We start from the raw sequence: 7,818 nt of genomic DNA, 5'->3' as shown, positions 1-7,818 counted from the left end.
TTTTAGATTAAACTTCTTAATATCTAAAAATGAAGCCCGCTAGGATTTTGTTTGAGATTGGATTGAATCTACAATATATAATTAAAAGACAAGGAGCTAATATTGAATGTTTCAATTTGTGAAAATGGTATATATTTCTCCATTTATTTAGGCATTCTTTAATTTATTCTAGTGCTATATTACAGTTATTAGTTTATAGATTTGCACATTTTATTTTCTTAGTCTTCATGGAGACAGTCAAATGTCGCCAATGCTGACTATATTGCAAGTTGTCACAGCAGGGTACTGGGAAAAGTTTTCAATTAGCAATAATTGCGCCTCAGGTAAACCTGATTGGCTATAATACTGCCACTGCACAAAGCTTAGCATATCTTTTGTCAGATTTTCTTCTATGTTTACACATTGTGTATGCTATTGTAAACACAAGTTTTGTAAATTTTTCTATTTCAAATTGCTCATTGCTGTCATACAGAAATATAATTGATTTTTTATTACTATTCTTTTATTCTAAAAAGTTGACAGAATTACATATTAGTGATAGTACTTTTTAAAAATTAGATTCTGTGTGATTTTCTAAACAGGCAATTATGTCAACAGCAAATAAAGACAATTTTATTTTTTTCATTTTCTGTTTGGATATTGTATGTTCCTTTTTTCTGGCTCTGTTAGACTTATGAGAAACTCCGCACAAATTTTGAATAAACATAGGGAGAATAGATATCCTGGTTTTGTTCCTGATCTCAATAGGAAAGAATTCAGTCTTCCTCCAATAAATAGAATGTCAACTATAGGTATTCCAAAGGTCTGTTATATCAACTGGAAGTTCCATTATTTTCCTAGTCTGTTGCAAGTTTAAGTCATGAATGGGTATTTGATTTTGTCAGCTTTCGTTTATGTGTGTCTATTAAAGATGACACACATTTTTTCTTTATTCTATTAATATAGTGTATTACATTAATTGATTTTTGGATGTTAAACTAACTGTTCATTCCAGGAATAATACCACTAGTTCATGGTGTAAATCCTTTTTGCGTATTGTTGAATTTGGTTTGCTAATTTTTATTGAGAGTGTTTCATCTCTAAATTGGTCTATTGTTTTATGTATTTATTTATTTTTGATATCTTTGGCTTACATTTCAGGGTAATACTAGCTTCATAGAGTGAGATAGGACTTATTTCCTATTCACAGATTTTCTGAGTTTGTTAAATTTTCTCATGAAGCCATATAAACCTGAGTGTTTTGTGGTGGGAAAATCTTAATTACTATTTCATTATTTTGGTTTTAGTTCTGTTTAGAATTTCTAATTCTTCTTGAGCCAATTTTGCAATTTTTAAAATTTTTTCATTTAAGAAATGTTCTATTTCCCTTTCACTGCCTTCTTTTTGTTAAATATTGTTTAATATATTATGTTAAATGTTCTGTTGATTTTTCTTGTTTTTTTTTTGAGACGGAGTCTTGCTCTGTTGCCCAGGCTGGAGTGCAGTGGCATGATCTCAGCTCACTGCAGGCTCTGCCTCCTGGGTTCATGCCATTCTCCTGCCTCAGCCTCCCGAGTAGCTGGGACTACAGGCACCCCCCACCACGCCTGGCTTTTTTTTTTTTTATTTTTATTTTTTTTAATTTTTAGTAGAGATGGGGTTTCACCGTGTTAGCCAGGATGGTCTCGATCTCCTGACCTCATGATCTGCCCACCTCGGTCTCCCAAAGTGCTGGGATTACAGGCGTGAGCCACCACTCCCAGCCATCTTCTGTTGATTTTTAAATTATTGCTTCGAGTTATTTTTTCTAGTGGTTGTTCTTGGCATTAAAATATAAAATGTTGTGTACATTATCCTGATTGTTTTCATAAAGTTGTTCATCATATTCCTTCAAAACATTTTTAAATTTTGGAGATTTTGGAAGTGATGTTACCTCTTTCCTTTTCTGATTTTGATTTCCTCTCTTACTTTCTTGTTTAATTTAGCTACATTATTATCAACTCTGTTGACCTTTTTTTGAGAGTGAATTTTGGTTTCATTTATTTTTATTTTCACTATTTACTTATTTATTTATTTAATTTGGAAACAGGGTCTCACTCTTGCGCAGGCTGGAGTGCAGTGGTACAAACTAGGCTCACCGCAACGTTGACCTTCTAGGCTCAAGTGGTCCTCCCACCTTTGCCTCCCAAGTAGCTGGAACTACCGACACTCATCACCATGACTGGCTAATTTTTTTATTGGCTCTCACTATGTTACCCAGGCTGGTCTCAAACTCTGGGACTCAAGTGATCCTCCCACCTTGGCCTTCCAAAATGTAGGGATCTATTGATTTTTATTTTCACTCTAATTTTCCTTGTAATTTCTTCTTTGACTCATTGGCTATATAGAGGGTGTTGATTAATTTCCACATTTTTTAATATCCCCAAATTTCTCCATTATTGATTTCTAATTTGATTCCATTGTGGTTGATAAATATACTTTGTATGCTTTTAATCATTTTATATTTATTGAGGTTGTTTTATGACATAAAATAGTCTATTCTGAAGACTGTTCCTTACGCACTTGAGAAGAATACGTATTATTTTGCTGTCAGGTGGACTGTTCTCCAGATGTTTGCTGAGTATTGCTGGTGTATAGTGTTACTCAAGTCTTCTATATACCTACTAATCTTCTGTCTAGTCATTATGGATAGTCAATTGTTTGAATTTCAAACTATTATTTTTGAATTGTCTATTTCTTTTTTCAATTCTGTCCATTTTTGCTTCAGGTATTTTGCGGCATTATAATTAAATGCATGCGTATTGTTAACGGTTACATCTTTCTGATGAACTGACATGTTTTATCATTATGAAATATGGCTTTTCTTCTCTGACGGTGTTTCTTGTATTAAAGTCTATTTTATATAATGTCAATATAGCTACTTCAGCTGTCATAGAGTTACTGATTTCATGCTTTACCTTTTTTACATCATTTTGCTTTTTATTTATTTGAATATAATGTGTGTCTATTATAGACAGTGTATATTTGAGTCTTGTTTCTATCAAATCTGACAATCCTTTCCTTTTACGTGTTGTACTTGGTTTATTTGCTTTTCATCTATTAAGTATTGCCACAGTTGGATTTATGCCTGTCATTTTTCTATTTTCTTTCTTTGATTGATTGATTGATTGATTGCTATAGAGTCTTGCTCTGTCTTTAAGGCTGGAGTGCAGTGCTGTGATCATAGCTCACTGTAGCCTTGACCTCAGAGGCTCAAGAAATCCTCTTGCCTTAACTTCATGAGTAGCTAGGGCTACAGGTGTTTATCATGATGGCTTGCTAAATTTCTATTTTTTGTAGAGATGGGGGTCTCACTGTGTTGCTCAGGCTGGTTTTGAACTCCTGGGCTCATGCGTTCCTCCTACTTTGACCTCCCAAAGTGCTGAGATTACAGGTGTGAGCCACTTCAACCAGCCTCGTTTTAAAAATATTCCTCTGTTTCTCCTTTACTATATTTTGTGATATATAAATGTTTTTTCTAATCTATCATTTTAATTCCTCTGTTGTTTAATATTATTTCTTAGTGATTGCTCCAATAATTACAATACGCATCTCATCTAATCATAATCCATTTAAGAATAGTACCAACTTAATTCCAGTAAAATATAATATCTTTATTTACTTACATACCCTTTTCTTCTTCTCTTTACTTTGTGCTATTATTTCACCAAACATGTTATAAACCCAATACTATAATATTATAATTATGTTTACACAATAATATTTTTTAATAAAAGGAATTTTTAAAGTAATGTATTTTTATTAAATTACATAATATAGATTATTACGTTTACTGTTTATGGCTTCCTGCACATTTCCTCTTGAATTAGAGTTAGAGTTACTGTCTAGTGTTACATTGCTTCAGCCTACAGCGTTTCCGTTAGTTTTTTCTTTAAGTCATGCCTGCCAGCCATGAATTACTCGAGTCTTTCTTCATCTGAGGATGTCTGTATGTCATCTTAGTTTTATTTTATATGTATTATATACATATTATTATTATTTTTTTCTTTGAGACAGTGTCTCACTCTGTCACTAGGCTTGAGTGTAGTGGCGCAATCTCTGCTAACTGCAACCTCCGCCTCTCAGGTTCAAGCAATTCCCCTCCCTCAGCCTCCTAAGTATCTGGGACTACAGGAGTGCGCCACTACACCTGGCTAATTTTTGTATTTTTAGTAGAGACAGGTTTTCACCATGTTGGCCAGGATGGTCTCAATCACTTGACCTTGTGATCTGCCTGCTTCGGCCTCCCAAAGTGCTGGGATTGCAGGCGTGAGCCACCACACCCGGCCATTTCATCTTATTTTTAAGTAGTTTTGCTGAATATAGAATACTTGGCTGACATTTCATTTAAACACTTAATTTGTCATTGCATTGGTTTCTGGCCTATGTTATTTCTGGCATAAAAACAGTAATTAATGATATTTTCGTACATCTGCATATATGTTGTTTTCATCTTGTAGTTTTCAAAATATTTCCTTTGTCTGTAGCATTCAACTTAACTATAATGTGTTAAGATTCTTGGTGTTTATCCTGTTTGAATTTATTCTACTTGTATTTTGAGGTATAGAAACCCACAGTGAAAGAAGTAACAAAGCTTCTTGTTTCCTCGCCCATTCTTTCCCTGGCTGAGCTGGCATACTGACAAAACTTGAGAGATTTGGGAGTGACATAAGCGAATCTTGTCAAAATTGCCATGAACTTGTCCTGTTTTTGCATCATGACTTAGAAACTATATGAGCAGTAAGTTGGGGAAATAATTTGTTACATATTATTATTATTTTCATCTCCCAGGAAACAATGGCCTCATTGTCCAATGTTAACTGTTCTCAGAGTCATTGTTTTGTATATTTTGTTAATTTTTTGGGGGGAGGGGGGCAGGAGGATAAATATGATACCTGTTACTCAATTTTGCTGTAACAGAGTTTTTTTTTTAATTAATAAATTTTATTGTATAGAGCAGTTTTAGGTTCACAGCAAAATTAAGCAGAAAGTGCAGGGAGTTTTCATATACCTGCTGTCCTCACAGGTATATGAAACTCCCCCAGTATCAACTTTCCACATGACAGTAGTGCATTTGTCACATCAGTGATGAACTTTCATTAACACATCATTATCACAAAACGCCCAGAGTTTAAAATAGAATTTACTCCTGGCATTTTACATTCTGTGGATGTAAATAAATGTATGATAACATGTATCCATTATTATACTATCATGTATAATAATTTGACTGACCTAAAACTTGTCTGTGCTCTACCTGCTCATCCCTTCAATCTTTTTGTTTGTTTGTTTTTAAGAGACAGAATCTCACTCTGTCACTCAGGCAGGAGAGCACTGGCACTAGCATAGGTCACTGCAGCCTGAAATTCCTGGGCTCAAGCAACCTTCTTGCCCCAGCCTCCCAAGTAGCTATGACTACAGGCATATGCCACCATGTCTAGGAAACTTTTAAAAAATTTTCTTGTAGGGATGGGATCTTGCTGTGATTCCCAGGCTAGCTTCAAACTCTTGGCCATAAGTGATGATGAATCTCAGCCTACCAAGTACTACTATGACAGACGTGAGCCACCATTCTCAGCCACTTTAATTGTACTATCTCCATATTTTGACATTTCCAGAATACCACATATTTGGAATTATACAGTATGTCTTTTTTCAAGATTGTCTTCTTTCAGTTAATAATATACATTTAAGGTTTGTCCATACATTTTTATAGCTTTACAGTTTTTTTTTTTTTTTTTTTTTTTTTTAGTGCTAAATAATACTTGATATGGTTTGGCTGTGTCCCCACCCAAATCTTATCTTGAATTATAACTCCCACAGTTCCCATGTGTCATGGCAGGAACCTGGTGGGAGGTAATTGAATAATGGGGGCAGGTCTTTCCTTTTCTGTTCTTGTGATAGTGAATAAGTCTCATGAGATTTGATGGTTTTATAAATGGTAATTTCCCTGTACAAGCTCTCTTTGCTTGCTGCCATCCATGTAAGATGTGACTTGCTCTTCCTTGACTTCTGCCATGATTGTGAGGCCTCCCCAGTCACATGGAAGTGTAAGTCCACTAAACCCTTTTCCTGTACAAATTACCCAGTCTTGGTTATGTCTTTATCAGCAGTGTGAAAATGGAAAAATACAATATTTAATTGTCTAGATGTACTACAGCTTATGTATCAGTCTACTAAAGGACAACTTGGTTGCTTTCAACTTTTGGCAATTGTAAATAAAGTTGCCATAAACATCCATGTACAGGATGTTGTGTGGATATAGTTTTCAGTTCCTGTGGGTAAATGTCAAGTGACATGATTGCAAGATCATAGGTATGATAAGAGCATGTTTACTTTTTAAGGAAACTATCAAACTGTCTTCCAAAGTGGCTATACCATTTTGCATTTCTACCAAAGATGAGGAAGTTTCTGTTTCATCACATTCTGGCCAGTACTTGGTGCTATGTTTTGAATTTTGGCCATTCTAATTGGTGTGTAGCGTCATCTCACTGTTGTTTGAGTTCGCAATTCCCTAATGACCTAAGATGTTGAATATCTTTTCATATGATCATTTACTTTATCTATATCTTCTTTGGTTTTGCACAATTTTTAACTAGGTTTTTTGGGTTCTTACGGTTGAATTTTAAAAGATATTTGTATATTTTAAATGACTCGCCTTTATCAGATCTATCTTTTGCAGATATTTTCTCTCAATCTGTTGCTTGTCGTCCAATGATCTTGATAGTGTCTTTCTCAAAACAGAAGTATTTAATTTTAGTTAAGTCCAGCTTATCAATTCTTTCTTTCATGGGTCATACTTTTGGTGTTGTTTCTAAAAAGTTAACACCAAACCCAAGTCACCTAGTTTTTCTCTGATGTTACCTTCTAGGAGTTTTATAATTTTACATTTTAAATCGAGCTCTAAAGTTCATTTTGAATTAATTTTTGTGAAGATCATAAAGTCCATATCTAGATATATGTTTTATTTTTGCATGTTATGCCTAGTTTTCTTATCACCATTTATTGAACAGATTATCTTTGCTCCATTGTCTTGACCTTGCACCTTTGTCAAAGATCAGTTGAGTATATTATGTGGGTTATGTCTGAGAACACCATGCTGTTTCATTGACCTGTTCTTTTGTCTTTTACCAATACCTCACTATCTTGATTACTGCAGCTTTTCAGCAAGTCTTGAAGTTGGGTAGTGCTGTCTTCTCATTTTGTTCTCCCTCAACATTGTGTTGGCTACTCTGGGTCATTTTCCCCTCCATATGAACTTTAAAATCAGTTTGTCAAGATTCACACACACATACACACACACACACACACACACACACTAAACTTGCTTTCATTTTTTATTGTAATTATATTGAATCTATAGATCAAGTTGGGAAGAATTAACATTTAAACAGTATTGAGTCTTTCTATCCATGAACCTCTGATATCTTTCTATTTATTTAGTCTTTGACATATTTCTTCAGAATTTGGTAGTTCTGCTCATGTAAATTATATACATATTTTGTTAAATTTATGCAGAAATATTACATTTTGAGGATGCTAATATAAATGGTAATGTGTTTTTAATTTCAAATTCCATTTGTTCATTGTGGATATATGGAAAAGTAGTTCAATTTTGTATATGAACTTCATTTCCAGCAAACTTGCTATAATTATTTATTAATTTCAGGAGGCTTTTTTGTTGATTCTTTTGGATTTTCTACACAATCATGCCATGTGTGAACAAACGCAATTTTATGTCTTCCTTCCCAATCGTATTTCCTTTTTTGCTTCCTTCCTTCCTTCTTTCCTTTTCTTTTC

General features: G+C 34.0%; 1 non-coding gene across 1 annotated transcript; it reads right to left on the bottom strand.

Annotated features, from left to right (window-relative positions):
* Window positions 1-222: 222 nt before the first annotated feature.
* LOC115895599 lies at window positions 223-363 on the bottom strand. The gene has a single exon (XR_004055779.1). It is a non-coding gene; the product is annotated as a U4 spliceosomal RNA (small nuclear RNA).
* Window positions 364-7,818: the final 7,455 nt, after the last annotated feature.

This window comes from Rhinopithecus roxellana, chromosome 21 (genome assembly GCF_007565055.1).
Source record: "Rhinopithecus roxellana isolate Shanxi Qingling chromosome 21, ASM756505v1, whole genome shotgun sequence".
Taxonomy (NCBI): domain Eukaryota; kingdom Metazoa; phylum Chordata; class Mammalia; order Primates; family Cercopithecidae; genus Rhinopithecus; species Rhinopithecus roxellana.
The sequence above is the reverse complement of the archived record's forward strand: the minus strand, read 5'-3'. Positions and strand labels throughout refer to the sequence as shown.